A 19,871-nucleotide genomic window follows, 5' to 3' on the forward strand; every position below is an offset into this window, starting at 1 on the left:
CAGGAAGCATATGCAAGATAAATTCTAATAATAGTACAGAAATAAGAGTAATAATATGTCAAAAAGAGTTGGAGTAAGAATAGGAAAAAGAGGGGAAGTAAAGTATTTTTATCACTTATCTGTAGGGAGAGAGAGTATGAGAGTATAGTAGAAGTAGTCTTATACTCTTAGTTTTAAGTGAGTAGAGGAGAAGTAGTGCAGTCGAGTGCCCAGAATTAGCCAAACTTGGGGTTAAGGGCACAGTCCTTAAGTCAAGACTTCCAAGTCTGTCTGTTTTCTGACACCAGCCAAGTCACAAGTTTAGGGTTCTCAAGGGCCATCCTCTCTTCAGACCAGCTTGATATAAATTTGGGGGTCTCCACAGTATTCCTCAGAATCAGTAATTTGCCAAAACTCACAGAATTGAGGAAAGCATTATCCTTATAATGGCAGTTTTATTGTAGCAAAATGTTACAAATCAGAACCAACCAAAGGAAAAGATATATAGGGCAGAATGGGGGGCTGAGAGGATTCCAAACATGAAGATTCCATGTCCTCAGTGATGTGTTACCCTTCTAGCATTGATGTGTAACAGTATATGCATCCCAGGAAGCTCATCTGAGTTTGGTATCTAGAGTTTTTACTGAGGCTTCATCATGTTGGTATGATTGATTGCATTATTGCCCACTTGGTTGAATTCAATCTCCATTACCACTACTGCTCCCTGGAGGTCAGGCTGATCACATGTTACTCAAAGTCCCAAGCCTCTAATCAATCACATGGTTGGTCTTCTGACATGGCCAGCCCCTATCCTTGTTAGTATAAATTACCTAGTGGCCCACCATGAGTCATCTCATTAGCATAAATGATCAAGTGTTGTCAGAGGGGCCAACCATGAATAACAAAGTAACTTCTATTACTTGAGAAATCATCAGGGTCTAGATGTTACCCTAAAGGAACCGGGGACCACACCTCTCTTTGTGCTGAGACCAAAGTTTTTATTATACAGAATCATTTTTGTGGAGGAATTGTTTGGTAACAATTTCAGTTTATATTATAGAGGTTATGTACCTGAAAAAGAAATGGAAATATACAGCACAACTTATAAATTGTACAGGGAGAAAAAATGAATGAAATTGCTGAGCTAACGCACCAAGAATAAATTTAAAAGATGAACTATTGGTGAATGGATAAAAATGGAAGTGATGTTTACAACTCGCAAATAATTCCCCTGAAAAGGAAGGTCCTGTCCACTCATTTGTTCCTTTCTCCATCCAATTAGCTGGAATGTGGATGTGATAGAAGATAGAGAGCTATTTTAGAATACAACATGGGATCTGTGCATTGAGAAGATAGAAGCCCTGGACTTAATAGCATTTAGCCACAAATTCAACTGTGGATCACCTATCTTGATATTTGTGAGATGGGAATATATATTCTGTGTATTATATATTACCCATATCTTATCTACCACAGCTTGGAAAAGGGATACTAAGAAAGTGCTATAAGTAGATAACCGTAATGGCAATAATAATATCAGATAAGATGGCATTTAATATTAAAAGCACAAAAATGGCTAAAATAAGTCATTGTGTAATGAGACCCAATATGATGACATAATAGTCATAAATGTGTATACTCCAAACAATACAGCACCTAATTACACAGGCATAACTGTTAAAAAACATAAGAGTAAAGTGAAAAAAAGATAGAATTGTGAATTTATAACAGACTTCAAAATACGTCTCCAAAATTAAAATGATTCAGTAGACAAAATCTTTAAAAATAAAGACTATGAAGACTTTAATGATGTGATCCATAAGCTCTATTTAATAAACATAAAATATTATAATGATCTAATAAAGAATATATGGAATTTTATTTAGTATGTGTCTGCATAAAAATGTCCTAAGATTTTTTAAAAGTCAGGATTTTTTAAGGGTGGATTTTCTGATTATGAGCCAATCAAATTAGAACTAAAAATCTTAGCAACTTGAAAGACACTAATAAATAACTTAGATTAACAAGGAAAAATCAGAAGTGAAATTAAAATTATCTATAAAACAAGGAACAGGAGAACTTTTTTTTTTTTTTTTTTGTAGTACGCAGGCCTCTCACTGTTGTGGCCTCTCCCATTGTGGAGCACAGGCTCTGGATGTGCAGGCTCAGCGGCCATGGCTCACGGACCAAGCCGCTCCGTGGCATGTGGGATCTTCCCAGACCGGGGAGCGAACACGTGTCCCCTGCAACAGCAGGGGAACTCTCAACCACTGTGCCACCAGGGAAGCCCAGAAGAGCATCTTATATCGAAACATAGGGTACAGAAAGAGCAATTCACATGGAAAAATATATAGCCTTGAGTGAGTACATTTTCAAGAAATGATGAAAAATAAAGGAACTTGGTACATCCTAGGGAATTAGACATGCAAAGCAAACAAAAATAAGGAGATGAAACTTAGAGGCAAAGTTTTCACATTAATATAATGGAAAAGATAGAGAAAATGATTTTTTAAAAAACTAAAAACTAGTACTGCAAGAAAAATAATTACGTTGATTAACTTATAAATATACTATGAGCTTGGAAACTTAGAAGAAGTCCTATATTAACATGGATCGAACGTGGTTGATTGTTTCCATGGCAGAATGTTTTCAATTCTATTTAAATTTCTCCAGGTTTTCACTGTGTTAACTAATTTTTTAAAAAATTAACAGTAGGCAAAAACCATCTGAAAACTGAATTCAGACTGTATGTCACCAGTTTGCAACTTGTTGTGTATAAGATTCCTTAAGGTTGCAGTCCCAATTTTTAACATATATATCAAGTATGTTAGGTAAAGTATCACAACATTGTCATATAAAAATAATCAGCCTCTCTTTGAGCCTAACATTTTTATTCTCAGTATACGTCTGTTAGTATTACTCGGACCTCAGTATTCCATTTTTAATTTCAAGGAGAGTGGCATTGCATTGACTTCAAGAGTGAGAGAAATGAAATAAAATAAAATTTCTTCTTAAAAAAGATGATAGTTTCATAAAGATGAAAGGGATAAACAAGGAAAAGTTTACTTAGTGATTGTCAGTTCTAAACCCCCAAACTATACTTTTCAACCACTTTGTGGGATTTGCAAGTCATGGTCTTGCAAATGTACATGTACATGTCATGAGATGTTCAATAGTTTGACTGAACTATTCTTTCCCTCTTTAACCAACAGTTATTACAGAAACCCAGAAATCAATATTCTGGTTTATTTCAGCCAGGTAGGATGGAGTTAGGGTTTACTTCACATGGCTTTCAAGCCAGTGACACCTTTCTCATGAATTCCAAGTGAAATTCAGAATTGCCAAGGATTACACCGTAGCAGATTATTTAAGGATGTGGATTAGTCACACAAATCTTCTTGAATCAGTTCCGTAAAGATGATAAATGGCTAAAACCATGGTGCCAAAAGGAAGAAAAGGACAAGGTACAATCTATGAACAAAAATGCAGGCCATTTAGCTTTATGTGTAACTGTGTCCAAGTGCTTTGCCAGAGGAGAGGAAGGGCTTGGAAGGTAAATAATGAGTCCAGAGATTTAAGCCCCATCTGCTCAGACAGGCTGAAGCTCACTGGGATGACAGTGTTTATGCTGGGCATTGATAGATGTCATCTCAATTGGCTCTTGACATGAGAGATAGTTGAGGATGTCTGAATTAGAAATTGATCCCAGGATCCTGAACGTGAGCCAAGAGCAGTGTTCATGAAAACACTGTAGTAAAAGAAAGCTGGTGTCCTCTTCCCCTGTCCACTCCCTCTCAAAAAGAAAAGAAGGGGCCTCCCTGGTGGCGCAGTGGTTGAGAGTCCGCCTGCCGATGCAGGGGATACGGGTTCGTGCCCCGGTCTGGGAGGATCCCATATGCCGCGGAGCGGCTGGGCCCGTGAGCCATGGCCGCTGGGCCTGCGCGACCGGAGCCTGTGCTCCGCAACGGGAGAGGCCACAACAGTGAGAGGCCCGCATACCGCAAAAAGAAAAAAAAAAAAAAAAAAAAAAAAAAAAAAAAAAAAAAAAAAGAAAAGAAGAAAAAGAAAAAGATAAACAAAAAGAAGAAAATGTAGAATGCTACCCAAGTCTAGAAAATGTCAAAATAGCAGTTTCCTATGTGTAATTAATAATTATTTGCATATATCTGACCCACGTGTTCCTTTCTGTCACACTTATTTTATTTTTATTGTTCTTAAATGTTAGTTTTCTCTTACATTATGAAAGGGAATTTATACTCAATATTGCCAATATCTGATGATAATTTATTTTATTAATCATTTAATTTATTGTTTTGTTTTTAATAATGTGACAGACAACATAATATTCCTTTATTATTTTAGTTTATATTTTTAAAATTACTTGTGAGATAAGTAATATTTAATATACTTCCATACATTGCTGAATCAGTTACTTACTCTCTGATATTTGTTGGTCCAGGTTTTATTTTGTATATATCTTAGCATATCAGGCACTACAATCAGACCTATCCAGTCTCTGCCACCTGTAAATTGTATGGCCTTTGACAGTTTTCTTAATTCCACTTATTTCAATTAGTTGGCCAGTTAAATGGGAATAATATTGGTATGGTATTATTTACCTCTTGATTCATAAAGTTACATATATTTTTAACCAAAACAGGCACTTGAGTCATCTGTTTCCCTTATTTTCCATAATCAATACCTAACTAGCCTTTGTTGGTTTAACCTCTAATATCCTTTTGTCATATTTCAGTGAATCTAAAATCCCATCATCTGTAACATACACCATTACTTTAAGTACCCATAACAGAAAAAATGCTGCCAATGCATGCATTGACACATTGCTTGACTTAAGAGTTCTAGAGCACCAGGTTTTTTCACACAGTATTGTCATCACGAAATTTGGCTATATACCATTTCTAAGAGAATTGCTCTGTTACCTTTTGGATTTTGCAAATTTCCATGCACTTACACAGGCCATGGCAATTGGATAATTAATATAGCACAGAGACTATAAGAAGTATCCTGATTTCAGAGACGTTAAACTTTTTTCAAGTGTGCCTTAGAATTTCAAAAGACAGTATTTCTCATTATCTCCACTGCCATCAAAATAGTCTAAGCTGTAATCATTTCTTAGATAATTGCAGTAGTTATTGAAGTAGTCCATCTGCATTCACCCTGCCCGCCTTCTTCTATCCAATCCTATCTCCACCTAGTAGCTAGACAGTTTGAAAATCTGATAATGTCACTTGTGCTGGGTCTTCTTCCTCTGGTTCCCTTCAATGGCTTCCCATGTACTTAGAATAAAGACAAAACATCTCTATCAACGACATTTTGCATGGTCTGGCCCCCATCTCTTCTCCAGCCTCATCCTTCTCTGCTTTTCTTCACTCTGCATTCCAGAGGACAGAGCACCTCTGCTTCCTGCCTCATCTTTGCACATATGTTCTCTTCTCTCTGACCAAATGCTCTTCTCCCCTTTAATTAAGTCATCTTTTTCCTTCAGATCTCAACTCAAATTATTTCCTCAGAGAAGCATTCTTTGACCTCTTCAGTCAGGTTTAATTACTGATTAAATTAATCTATATAGCAGTTGACACAGTTGCAATGTTATAATTATTTTTGTGATTACTTGTTTAGAATATAAGCCCTATAAGGACAGGGGCCATGATGACTTTTGTTCCTCAGTATATTGCCACCAACTAGCACAAGGTCTACTAAAGAACAGATGGTCACCATGTATTTATTGAATGCATGAAAAAATAAAGAGTTCTTATTAGGGCTGAGTGTGATAATGCAGATTATAATAGTGCAGTATTGACTCTTGCATAGTAAGCATTTTATAAATCTTAGCTCTTATTATTGTAGTCATTGACTCTCATTCTTCATAGTACATCTCTGGCTTCTCATCTACTTTTAAAGAGTTAACATGCTCTATATATCTTCACTAATTTCAACATGTTTGCAGTGCAATGGACCCAAAAGATCTCTCTTAGTTGTAAAACAATTGTAACTGCCCTGCAACATTTGTTTTCTTGGCATCAATTATACTGAAAACTACTGAGTTGAGAGCAAATCAAGTTATCACTGTCTATTAAAAGCCCAAGATTTGCATCTCTAGAAGGATGAGAAACAAAAGGGCCAAATTTTCCTCCATTTGGGAAGCACAAGTCTGTAATCATGGTTTATCTGTTTTTGTTTTGCTTTGTTTTGTTCTTTTCCTAGTAAAAACTGAGGAGGATAACAGGTTTGCTAAATAGATTGTTTAATAATGCTACTTAAGGAATGCCAGAGTTTCATTTTAATCATCTCTCTCCCCAAAATATATGTATTTCTTTGCTCAAAGGCCAACTCTACTTTTGCATTACTTTAAAATTCCTTCTGTACAAATACCATGAGTATAGAAAAGGTACCTATAAAAATGTCCCACTCAACACTATCATTTTTGTGCATTTGCCTCTGGTTTAATTAGAGTTTTTGATGGCTACTTCTTGATCATCACACATTTATTGGCCATGCATTGTGGGTCAGGAACAAGATTAGGTATTGCAAGGGACACAGAGGAAGAATAGAGGCATACACCATAAACTCTCTCAAGTTCCTTCTTTTTTCTTCATTAACATCTCCCAATACTGGAAAGCCATTTTTTCTTTGAGAATGGGCAGAAAATATTTACTGTTTCAGTTAAGAGCTAGCTAACCAAAATCAAGTTTTTAAGCAACCTAAGTCTCTGATTCTTCATCTGTAATAATATTGTAGATATCTGTGGTAGATTGCATCTGTCACCAAACCTTTATCTTCTTTGTAGCCATGTCTTTTGCCATATGCCTCTGCAGTTTCTTCCACTAAGTCCAAATATGTTCCTGAACTCCATTGATGTTGGACTTGTCCATGTAACTTACTTTGGCTGAAGGAATTTTATAAGGTCTGATGAGAAAAAGTCTTGACATTTGCTTGTGTTGGGTTGGGTGGGGTTGGGTGGGGTTTGCTCTCTTGTGCTTCTGTCATAGTCATGAGAAACATATACTCAAGTTAGCTGAATGGTCCAAGGAGAATGAAAGGCATGTAGATCATATCTGGATGATCCATGGCTTGCAGCCAATTCTAGCTGAGCCTGAACTAGATTAGCTGGCTCCCAGTCTGTCTCAAAAATCCATGAGTGAGAAAAAATGCTTATTGATTTTGCCACTCATTTTTGGTATGGTTTGCTATATACCAATAGCTGACTAAGACATCATATTTTTTAGATAATTAAGAAAGACATGATATATAAGGTACCCAATATAATAAGATGCTGAATAAACTGTACAGAATAGGTAATGAAGGAAAAGTTCATAATCCGGTAAGAACAAAGAGTATTAGCAAAGTGTTTTTAGAGCTCTGAAATCAATAGAGAAGCATTTGACATTCTTCTGTACCAACTCTGTGTCCTTGAAGAGGGTACTGAACTTCTGTAAGTCTTGCTTTCTTCACCCGTAAATTGAGGAAGATAATGGCAAGTAACTCAAAGTGTTTTTCTTTTATTGAAGTGTAGTTAACTTACAATGTTGTGTTAGTTTCTGATGTACAACAAAGTGATTCAGTTATACATGTATATATCCTTTTTCTTATTCTTTTCCCTTTTAGTTTATTACAAGATATTGAATATAGTTCCCTGTGTTATACAGTAGGACATTATTATTTATCTGTTTTATATATAGTAGTTTGTATATGCTAATCCCAAACTCCTAATTTATCCCTCCCCTACCCCTTCCCCATTTGGTAACCATAATTTTGTTTTTTATGTCTGTGAGTCTGTTTCCTCATAGTGTTTTAAAGATTCAGTGAGGATATGCTTTTGAAGGGCTTTGCAAAAATGTGATTCATTGTAAGATTTCAATAAATATTAACAATTTTTATTACTATTATATTATTATCATTATAAGTATTTATTAATCATTATCATTATTATAATTGCTATTTTAATAGGTTCTTTAGGGGCAGAAAGAGTATTCAATTTCAGAAATATTGGCCAATTACATTTTCTTTTCATTAACCTACTTCAAAAAGTTACCAAATCCAGAACTAACAACCTTTTTAAAAAATATATATACAATTTACCTATTGTTCAGTTTGTTTACTTTGATAAAGATTTCAAAACTCACAATATATGTAACCCCTAGTAGTTTGACTTCTACTATCCTCTTCAACTTCAAGTTTCTTTGCACTATGTCTGGTTGGTTAGTGGGACAAGATCATGAATGATACTATTAGGATCATTCTATTCTGCCATCTAAATCTGGTAATCCCTCTTGTCTGGAAATCCTATTGATATGTCACAGCTTTTTGTTAAAGAGCTATACTAAAATGAATATTTTTCTTCATAGGAAAGATCATTTCTAAATATTATAGCATATATTTATTTATTTTTAAAATTTATTTATTTATTTTGTTGTTAACATTTTGCCAAATTTACTTTCTCTCTCTCACATATGTGTGTGTATACACACATTTACACACAAATATACAAACATATATGTATACATATACAGATACACATAAGACTTTTTTTGCCAAATATTTTAAAGTTGAAAACATTGCAATATATCACCTCTAAATTCTTCATCATTCTTTCACCCCTAAATTCTTCACCTTATGCTAGGAATAAGGAAATTTCCTACACAATCCCAATAACCATTATCACATCAAAGTAAATGAACACTAATTAAATACTATCATTTATTGTTAATGTTTTTTTCTCTCACTAGTAAGTAAGGTCTCTGAAGGAATGGATCTTGTCTTCCTCACTGCTACATCTCCAAAACCTAGAACAGTGCCTGACACAAAGGGCTCACTCAGCAAATACTTGCTGAATGAATAAATGAACTTACATTAATAAAAATGGTTAGAATTTCAAACATTTTTACATGAATTATTTCCTTTATTTCTCATAGCAGCCCTAAAATATTAGTACTATTAATCCCATTCTACAGATAAGAAAGCTGAATTTTCAAGTTTTTTTTTTACCTGGATTAGACCCATTTGCAAAGAACCAAAATAGAAAAAAAAAAGACATTAGTGTACATAGAGAAAATATCCCAAATGTAATTTCTCATTCAAAAAGATTTTTACTGCAGACGAGTTTTTAAAAAATAGGAAAACTATTTCATGAATCATTCATCTTCAGTGGATGGTTTTCTTCCACATTCAGGTGAAGTCTTTCTTTCTTGTTTTCATACATTTATCTTTTGGGATCATTGAATCATAGCTGTTAGAGATGAACACAACTTCAAGAGTCTGGTTCATTTAGAATCATGTATTTTTTGTTTTGTTTTGTCTTCTCTTCTCTTGAGATCTCTCAGTTTGGAAGGGAAATTGGTTTTCCATGGATCACTGAACCAGCCTCATGGCTTTTACTTGCCTGGGCAGCATCACCTAGAATTTAACGGCTGTGACTCCAAAATATGATTTATTCAATGAAAGTAAAGTAGTGAAGTAACCAACTAGTCACTTATTTATTTCAGACGAGAAATGTAAACCCCCAAGATACAAATTTCCCAAGGGAAGCTACATGTCTTTTTTGTGGTTCTTTAATCAGATCACACAACAGTCTGGACACAATCACACTTAAAATGAATTGAACTGAATGAATAGTGACTAGCAGCTGAAGACAAATTACTGAACCATTTTGTTCAAGGCATATGAATATATATTAGACATTTTGCTGAAACCAACATAAGGGCAATGAAGTGTGTTGAATTAATTTCGAGAAGTGATTTTTCATTGTCTAATTGACCTGTTATGGAAATGCAACCTACACCACGAAAAGGGTGATTCTAGCTTAGATTCTAGCTCTAGAATACTAGAGATTCTAGCTCTTTGGCATACTGGTTAGCAAAGTAGCTCTACAGCTAATCAAATAGATTTCCCAGAGAAACTGAACTTTTCATCTGAGGGACAGTGTGCATTTTGCCTGTCTCCCAGAGCTGAAGGCTTAATGCTCAAAAAAAGGAATATACTTTTCCCCAGAGGGTTCAGTATCTGAATTGGTTACTGTAGTCTTTTATTCATTAGAACTCATTAGTTTTGATGAAATAAACCAATTTGAACTAGCTGAAGCAAAACAAGAGAATTTATGAGATTCTAGGGATAGTTCCCAGAAACTAAGAGCATGCAGTCCAGTGGACCTCCAGAGTTACTTAGGTTGTAATATGGCTCCTGTTATAAACTGGTCAAAACAAGAGTCCATTGTTGAACTTCCTGAGCTCTAACAATTCTCTCCACTTGCCGCTATTCACAGCAGTCCCTAGCTTCAATGCTGCAATTATTTTTCTAACAGTCTAACACCTTTGTTTTCCCTCAGTGCAAAGTGTTTGAAGCTTCCTTGAAAGAGAAATGACAAAGGAAGCTCACCTCTCCTAGTTAATATGAATCTTTCCTCTCTTTCCTATAAGCTCCAGAAAGCAGGATATTTGCCCTCTTCAAATTATGAACAGTTACACTTACAAATAATTGGACTAGTTAACCCTCTCATTACTGTCTTTCAGTCTGGGAGGGGAGAACAGCTTCAGCCTCAAAGAAGGTTTCTTCGGAGCAGAAAAGCACTTCAGCAAAGAAAGCTTATGACATGACCAGGTCCCAGAAGCCATTAGGTGCCTGTCACATAAAATGACTTGGTATTTGCTCTACCTATAATTATTCCAGACTGACATTTTATGTATGTTGAGGAGGATTAAGAAAATATAAATATGCTAGGAATTCACATCTTGTGAAAGAATGATATATATAAACAAACAATTCATGCCAATAAAACCAAAAAAGCTATTGAGAAATTTGTGACATTGAAGTAATATTCACACTGACAATCAATAGCAGTTGTTGTCCCTTCAACATGAAGCTGTTGAAGGATAAATATCAGTGCCTCTTATTACTTCCCTGACTGAAAACATTTATTGTTTAAATTAGTGGATAATTGAAAATAACTTAAATGTACTTATGCGTCCAATTCCAATCACAGTCTCAGAGGTAGATTGTACCTGGTAAAAGCATCCTCAAATTTCATCTGCAAAAACAAATAGTATCAGCTATAGGCTAAAAATCTGAATTTACTAAGATATTTTAGCTCCATTTTTAATATTTTAAATAGAAGGAGCATAGCTTTGGAGTTGAGCATGCAAAAGTTTGAATCTTTGCCATATTTTAGTTGGATAGCATTTGACATATTTTTAAAATCTCTGAACTTCATTTGTGAAGTGGGGGAAATAATAACCACTTCATAGAATTATTATGAGGAACAAACGGAGTATTGCGTGTGTATCAGTGAGTAGAGTGACACACACCAGACAGACAGCAGAGAGACTCAGTAAATAGTAGCTGTTATTAGTGATACTATTATATTAGAAAATAACAGCCCTATACTATAATTAAGTAATAGTTGTGCTTTATAGCATGTAGGGTCCTGGAGGAACTGAAAACCCTGATTTCCAAAAACGTCAATACACTTACTAATTTTTCTTACCTACATTATACACAAAATAATTTCAAAATTATAACACCTGGGCTTCCCTGGTGGTGCAGTGGTTGAGGGTCGGCCTGCCGATGCAGGGGACGCGGGTTCATGCCCCAGTCTGGGAGAATCCCACATGCCGCGGAGCGGCTGGGCCCGTGAGCCATGGCCTCTGGTCCTGCGCGTCCGGAGCCTGTGCTGCGCAATGGGAGAGGCCACAGCAGTGAGAGGCCTGCATACCAAAAAAACCCAAAAAATTATAACACCTGTATTATTATCAGGAACAATATCATTAAATAGAAAACCCAGGAGAGTAAGAAATCAAATATATAAATACCAAAAAAAAGATTTAGAGTTTCAAAATACACACATAAAAAGTAATTCATTTCAACCAACATTAAGTCAGAAAACGTAATTGAAGGATTTTTATATGCCCACGCTTGCACACGTGCACACACACACACACACACCCCTATGAATAAACTCAACCAGGAACTTTGCAGAACTCTCTGTACAGACCAGGGTTTCTCGGTCTTGGCATGATTGATATTTGGGGCTGGATAATTATTTGTTTTAGTGGTCTTCTCTGTTGTAAGATGGTTAGCAGCATCCTTAGCCTTTATTCACTAGATTTTAACTAGATTCCAGTAGCACCTCCTTTCCCTACCCTCCCTGCAAAGTCATGACAATCAAAATTGTCTCCAGATGTTGCTAGATGCCCTGAGAAGCAAAACTGCCGGCAGTTGAGAATCATTGGTATAGACTATATCATGGAAGAACACTCAAATGGAGAGAATGATCGATTTCTTTCAGGTTAAGCTCAGTACTATACAAATGTCAATACTCTTTGGTTTTGAAAAGTTTTATAAAATATTTTTAAGGAAAATAACAACCAAGAAGAATAAACAAAGTATGTGGACATATAATTCACAAAGAAAGAGATAATATTTATTGGCTAATAAATATATAAATGAATTTTCTAACTCATTAATAAGGAAAATAAAAACATAATTAAATAACTAGATAATATATTATTTAAAACATCAATGTTAGTAAATGTGCTTTGAAATAGACTTTCACCTTTCCTGCTGTGGGAGTGTGTATTGGTGTGAGATTTTTCAGAGGGCAAATTGACAGTAACATCAAGACGTTTTAAAAATATGCATCTTATTTTATGCAGTAATTTCACTCTCACAAATGTGTTTATCCTTCACAATTAGATTTAGATATGTGCAAAAATATTTGTAAACAAAGGTTTTTTTGTGATGTGATATTTAAAACAGCAAGAATTAGGAATACAAAAAATGTCCAAGAACAGGAGTTAGATAGAATAATTATGGAATCACCATTGAATACAATATTATTCCTCTATTATTAGATTTCTCTATTATTAATAATATGTGGTTATTACAACAAATACCTTTAATAAAGTGATGTGTGTGTATTTGTATATATAAATGTGAGGGGTTAAGTTTCTTAGGAAGCAGACTCAGCAGTCTCAGAGATGGAATTTGGTATGTCGGATATTTCTTAAGGAGGGGCCTTGGGAACAACATCTGTAGAACAGAGAAAAAGGAAGCAGTTGTAAGCAAAAGAAGAAACCAACTTATGACTTATACCCAATGATAATCTTTTTTTGATGCTCAGGGAGCTCTGGAGCTAAAATGACAATTGAATGTCCCAAAAGATGGACCAGGACTTTATACCCATGCATCAATCAGCTATTGGATGTAGGCTTCCAAAGAAAGGTCATGACCTTGGATGGGGATGCTCTTCACACCTGAGGTGGTCCCTGAAGGGGCTGACAGCCCTGTGCTGATGCTAATTCCAGAAGCTGGGAAAACAAGCTTTTATGAAAGGACCATCTAGATGGCACATCACAGCATCCACCACAGAGCACATGTGTTTTGTCTCTGTGTGAAGAATAAAGCAACATCCTTCTTTCCTGTCCAAGTCCTGAACAACTTGAAAAATAAGATTAAAAGCTCCTCAGAATGAAGGCTAAAATATCACCTTTATTACAAAAAAAGCTGCAGTTGAAGAAAGTGGCATGTGGTCTTTGTAACACTCCAAAATTAGATAGAGCTTCCCATTCAGTCTTCAGCAGAGTTGGGCTGGGATAGGCCTCCCACCGGGTACCCACCTCACTAAGACTTACCACATGGAGGAGTAGAACAAAAAGTGTGCTCCTTTATAGGCGACTGGGTCCCAAGAGAAGGAAAAGAGGGAGGGGCTGGATAACTCATGTACCAGTTTCCACTTCTAAACCCTCCACTCTGATTTTTCCTCTTGGAGAATAGTGAGAACCAGTATATAGAGAAACAAAGGAGCAGAGTGATCCCCTAATTGGCTTCCTCCACAATTTAGAAAATATCAAAAATTCCAAAAAATCATTTACCTAGTAAAGATACACATGTGGGGAAAAAGATTGTAGGCAAACACCGAATACCAAAAATGTTATATCTGGGTTGTGCTATTGGGGCAATACAACTGTTCTTTTTAATATATACTTTTAAAATTTTATAAATGTCTTTTATTGAACATGTATTTCTTTCATGATCTGGAAAAAATTAATTAAAAAGTTAAAGCCAGTTTGTTCACAACAGAACCGATCATACAGATCATATACAGATCATAGAGATGGTGAAGTAGGGGAAGATTGAACTACATAAATAGAGAAGAGAAGAAATAGTATGGAGACAAGAATAGCAGGTGCAAGAGGTTGGGACATGAGTTGAGAACATGGCAGTCAGGACTCTTGTTACTACTGAATGAAAGACTAGTACACAGAGTTAATCAGTACCAGATACAGTGACCGGTGGGCTGTGTTAGGAAACGAGCTTCTTTAACTTACCCTTAGAAAGCAAAGTGCTTGATAGCATGGCAGTTACTCTGGCAGTATCCCAGTTTGGATGCCAAAACTTCAAAAATGGCCCTCAGATCCACCAGACAACTTGAGCCAGAGTTGAGATTCAGAATGCTCTGGACACTTACTTTATTTTTGTCCCGTTCTCCAACACTAGAATGTAAACATCATTGACAGGACTTGGTTTGCCATATAAACTGCTTTTTTCCCCTGTACCTACAACAAAATTCATAATAGGTTATACAATGGTATTTTTTTTAATGCTCGGAAATGAGCTAGATATGACTGTTTATCAACCTGTGAAAAAGAACCGCAACTTAATCTGTAATTCTTAACTTATAACAGTTAAATAACCCCAATTTTTGGATAAGCTTTGTAAAATAGGATTTTAGGGTAAAATGCCCACTTTACACCAAAATGTTTCTGTTAACATGGAATATAGTCTAAAAATGGAAGTTTTTGATAATGGACACATAGGCTAGTTTTTATAGCATTGAAGCAGCCTCAATGAAAGATTTTACGATTTCAAATTTAAAAAAGGGCAAGCATCATTGTCATTTTTTCTATGTGAGTGGTCAGCACCGAATACATAAACAAACACATTCAAAACTCATAAACATTTAAAACATATTAACCAGATAACGCAGCTTTCTGCCCATGCCCTTGCTGTTAATCATTATGGCCATTGTCTTTTACGTTATTGCTAACATTTTATAGCCTTCTTATGAGGGAAGAATTTTATGATTTGTACTACTTTTTGGGGATAATGCAGCTTATGTCCACAGTGACAAGACCAACATAAATCTACCTGATGCTTAGTTGTGGTTTGAGACAGTGGGTTTAAAGAATCTGTACATTTTTAAGTTAGAATGCCTCTTCAATACAGTCCCCGTGAAACGCAGAAACTATAGAAAAGTGATTTTCTTTGTTGTATACATTGATTCTTATGTGTCTTTCACTTATAATAATAAATTTATTAAGTGCTTGCTATATGTTGGGCACTCTTATAAGCACTTTTTATATATTTTGTAAATCTTCATTGTGACACTATGAAAAAAAATGCCATACTTTCCCCCTTTTAATAGGTATAGAAACTGAGAGAGAAGGGTTAGTAAAGTAACAAATGGTTTATACACTTCATCATTTATTCACTCATTTAACACTTAACAAGTGTTATTAAATGCCCTTTTATGCTAGGCTTTGTTATGAGGGTTAGGAATAAAACTGTGGACAAGTGGACAAGTTTCCTGCTCTTGGAATGCTTAAATTCCTTTAAAAGATAGAGGCAATAAATAAAAACAAATATAAAATAAATAATTTCCAATACTGATATATGCTATGAAAAAAAGTACACATAGTTCTAAATACAGTAAATATGGTAATAGAGTGTGACTGTATTTTACTCTATTTTATTGATGTATAGTTAATTCACAATAGTATATTAGTTTTAGGTGTACAGTGTAGTGATTCAATATTTTTGTAGATTATACTCAATTTAAAGTTATAAAATATTGACTATATTCCATGTGCTGTGCAATATATCCTTGTAGATTATTTTATACATAATAGTTTGTGCCTCTTAAGCCCCTCCTTACCCCTACCTTGCCCCTCTCCCTACCGGTAACCACTAGTTTATTCTCTGTATCTGTGAGTCTGCTTCCCTGGTGGCACAGTGGTTAAGAATCTGCCTGCCAATGCAGGGGACATGGGTTCGAGCCCTGGTCCGGGAAGATCCCACATGCCGTGGAGAAACTAAGCCTGTGTGCCACAACTACTGAGCCTGCACTCTAGAGCCTGCGAGCCACAACTACCGAGCCCACGTGCCACAACCATTGAAGCCAGAAGCCCGTGCACCACAAAGAAGAGTAACCCCCTCTCGCCACAACTAGAGAAAGCCCACGTGCAGCAACTAAGACCCAACATAGCCAAAAATAAATAAATAAATTAAAAAAACAAGAACAAAAACTAGTGGTTACCTACTGGTAACCACTAGTTTATTCTCTATATCTGTGAGTCTGTTTCTGTTTTGTTATATTCATTTCATTTGTTTCACTTCCTAGATTCCACATATAAATAATAACATACAGTATTTGTTTTTCTCTAACTTATTTCAGTAAGTATAGTACCCTCTATGTCTATCCATGCTTTTGGCCCTTCCATGTTTTTGCAAATGGCGAGGATGTGGAGAAAAGGGAACACTAGTGCACTGTTGGTGGGAATGTAAATTGGTGCAACCACTATGGAAAACATTACAGAATTTCCTCAAAACTGAAAATAGAAATAGATTGTGACTTTAGATAGGAGAGTCAAAGAAGGTTTGAATAAGTGAAAGTCTAGCTTAAGCTCAATGTGGAGATAGACCAGGCATAAGAAGATCTAGGGAAAGAGAGCTCCAGCCAGAGTGAAGAGTGAGTAGGAACAGAAAGAAGTCCAGCATACTTTGGGAATGGAGCAGGAAAGATAACAAAAAAACCGATCAGTCAGGTAAATCCAGGTCCTCTGACTCTGGAACCTGCACTCTAATGTAATGGCTAACATTTAGGAGATTTTCAGCTACAAAGTGTTCCCAGCTCATCAATGGACAACAAGAATTCTGACGCTTAGGCCAAGGTAGTTGCTACTCCAGAATGTGAAATCTCTGAGAATTTTCCAGTGCTTATGTAAAACGTACATAAATTTTGTGTTCTATTCCCAATGCATCTTTGCTTGTTTTAACATGAGAATATACTCTCCTCCTCTTAGAAATTTTGAATTCTGGGAAGATGAGCTATAGTTCTTCTGAGACTCTGCATGGAACCCCCATGGAACACTTCTGAGCACACCTGGTGTATACACAACATATCTTGAGAAACACGATTAACATAGCTCATGGTAAGTACTGGATAAATGCTTAATGAACAGATGAGTGAACATATTCAGCTTGTTCCTCCCCTCTGAGTGCATGGAGGTGTCACAACATAACCTTAAATATCTTGCCCGGAGGTGGTAAATCCTAGTGTTAAGTATACCTATGAGTTGTTTAATAGGTTTGAATTTTGATTCTAGAATTTTCTATCATGCGACCTAGGGCAGATCATTTAATCTCTATGTGACTGAATTTCATCACCTGTAATAGTTGGGATAATAAAAATACTATGGTACCATCAAAGGATGAGGATTGGATATGATAATATATTTAAGGAACTTAGCATGATGCCTAGGATATTAGGTCCTGTATAGGAACATGGAATATCTCACTGTTTGCCAATGACTAAACAGGAGCTGCTTTCAGGGACATGTGGATGAAAATCTCAACACTGAGAACAGTAAAACTCAGAATACACTAACAGCTGGAAGTGGCATCAGAAAACAGTATTCAACTGTAGTATCTTGGTACACTAGTGTCAGTTGCTTAGTGGGTTCTTGAATTATTACTGAATAAATACATCAATAAGTGAAAGAATGATCAGTAGGGTGGTATGCCATACGTAATTAACCAGTAAAATAGTTGATAATATAATTTTTAAATTAATTCTTTTTTTATAGTTTATAAAGCATTCAATTTTGTCTTGACAAAAGTATTTCATGGCCAAATATCTTAAAGACATCATGGGTATTATAATTTAAAAATCTCTCAGAAGTCCTGTGATAAAGAATTTATCATCCAAAGGTATGCTGATAAAATATGCTCTGGAAAATAATCTCCAATTTGTAGGCTTTTCAGATTTCATGTCAGTACTCCCACCTTGGCCTATTTCAAAGTACCCATGTGACATTACTGAATGCAGAGATGGAAAGAGACAAGCGGATTTAGCTCTTATGAGTTGGTATGAACCAGCTCCAGCAAACTACTGCTTTGTCATATCAGAATTTTCTAAACTTGTATAGTTTCCCCACGTTTTGTCTAATGGCATGCCTGTTGGTAAAGTATGGAAATGTTTTATTGGGCATGTTTTTGTGAAAGTATGCCATAGGTTGTAATGTTCTCTTACTTTCATTCCCATACACTTTCTTGAATGAGCAGCAAATGGGGAAGGCTAGAGCTAGGGCATAGTTCCCTGAGATGGTGTTTTAGGTACGTGAGCTTGTACTGTCATGTGTGTCATATGTAAAATGTACTGAGACCTGGTGGTGTGAGAGAAGGCCCATCTAATATGGTTCTATTCTTTGAAGGCCCAGAGATTCACTCATGTCAGTGCCCAGAAGGGGTCAACTCCTAAGAGTTTGACTAACTTGGGCTACTGAATTTAGAATGAAATTGAGACAGACACAAAAATGACATGTTGAATACTCTTCTATGCTAGTCATGCCTGATGAGAAAGCAAATATGAACCAGAAACTAACTGACTTACTCTAAGAAAAGAAAATAATAGGGACTGAAATAACTTGAAATTTATTAACTAAACCATTTAATGGGCCTACAGGAATTAGATAGTTATATAATTTAACAGGATTGAGACAAGATCATCTGATGATCCCATTTCACTTTAGGGATGATCTTGCCAATGACACTATTGGCTGAAGTTGCTTTTACCAATGTGACCAGTAACAGGATCAGTTCTGCCAGAATTTGCTTCTGTTGTCTTTTTTCAGTGATCCCATTGCTGACCACACCCCATCTCCAAACATCACTGCATTATTTATTTATATCTTTTTATATATTTAATTAAGTTATAGTTTAGTCCTAGGTGTTAGAATATTCTCTTTCAGAGTTTTTGAATATCTCTACTCTGATCCATTATATTTTGTTCTCACTAGTTCACAGTCAGATAATAATCCTTCTCCTTAATTTCCTAGCTGTTGTGGGTACCACACCATAACTCTAAATTGCTACAAGTTTAGCAGCAAATATAATAGTGGAATGAATGTAGGATTCAGGGTTTATTTATTCTTCCAAAAATACTAAGTTTACTTTCACTATTGCCATATTTTGGTGGAACACTGGTAATAAAATTATCGGCAAGACAGACATGATCCCAATCTTCGTGAATTTATAAACCCACTAGTTCTACAACATAGTAAGCTGTAAGACTGTCTGGATAGGCAAATCACTTCATCTTGTGGATCTTCAGTTTCCTAGCATGTAAAATGAGTGTAGTAATATTTACCTTGTGGATTGTGTTGGGGAAATATCATTAAAGACAAAAAATCTTCTCCCAACCTAAAAATTCTCTCTACAAAGTTAGTAGGGAAAGAAAACAGTTTTATTATTACACAAAAATTAAACCAGGAAGTTTTGCACATCACAGGCAATCTGCTAAGAGGCTGCAAAGACAGAAAGAAATCTCACCCTTTAATGTAGCCAAGCTGATATGACTTGTTACATACCTGTGCTCGTGATAAAAAAAAATTTGTCCTCAAGTAAGAGGACTTGACATTACCATTTGCCACACATAGTTCATCCCAATATCACTTCATAGTTGGAGTGACTCTCTGTATTAGTTAATTGGCTTTATCCAGAAGAAAAACAAACTTTTCATATCTTTATAATAGGAAGCAGTTATGCAACTTGGAGCAAGGGATCCATGAAATTGGGTTCATACCCTCCCACTGAAACGAAGA

This window comes from Mesoplodon mirus (genome assembly GCF_964341445.2).
Source record: "Mesoplodon mirus genome assembly, chromosome: 3".
NCBI classification, from domain to species: domain Eukaryota; kingdom Metazoa; phylum Chordata; class Mammalia; order Artiodactyla; family Ziphiidae; genus Mesoplodon; species Mesoplodon mirus.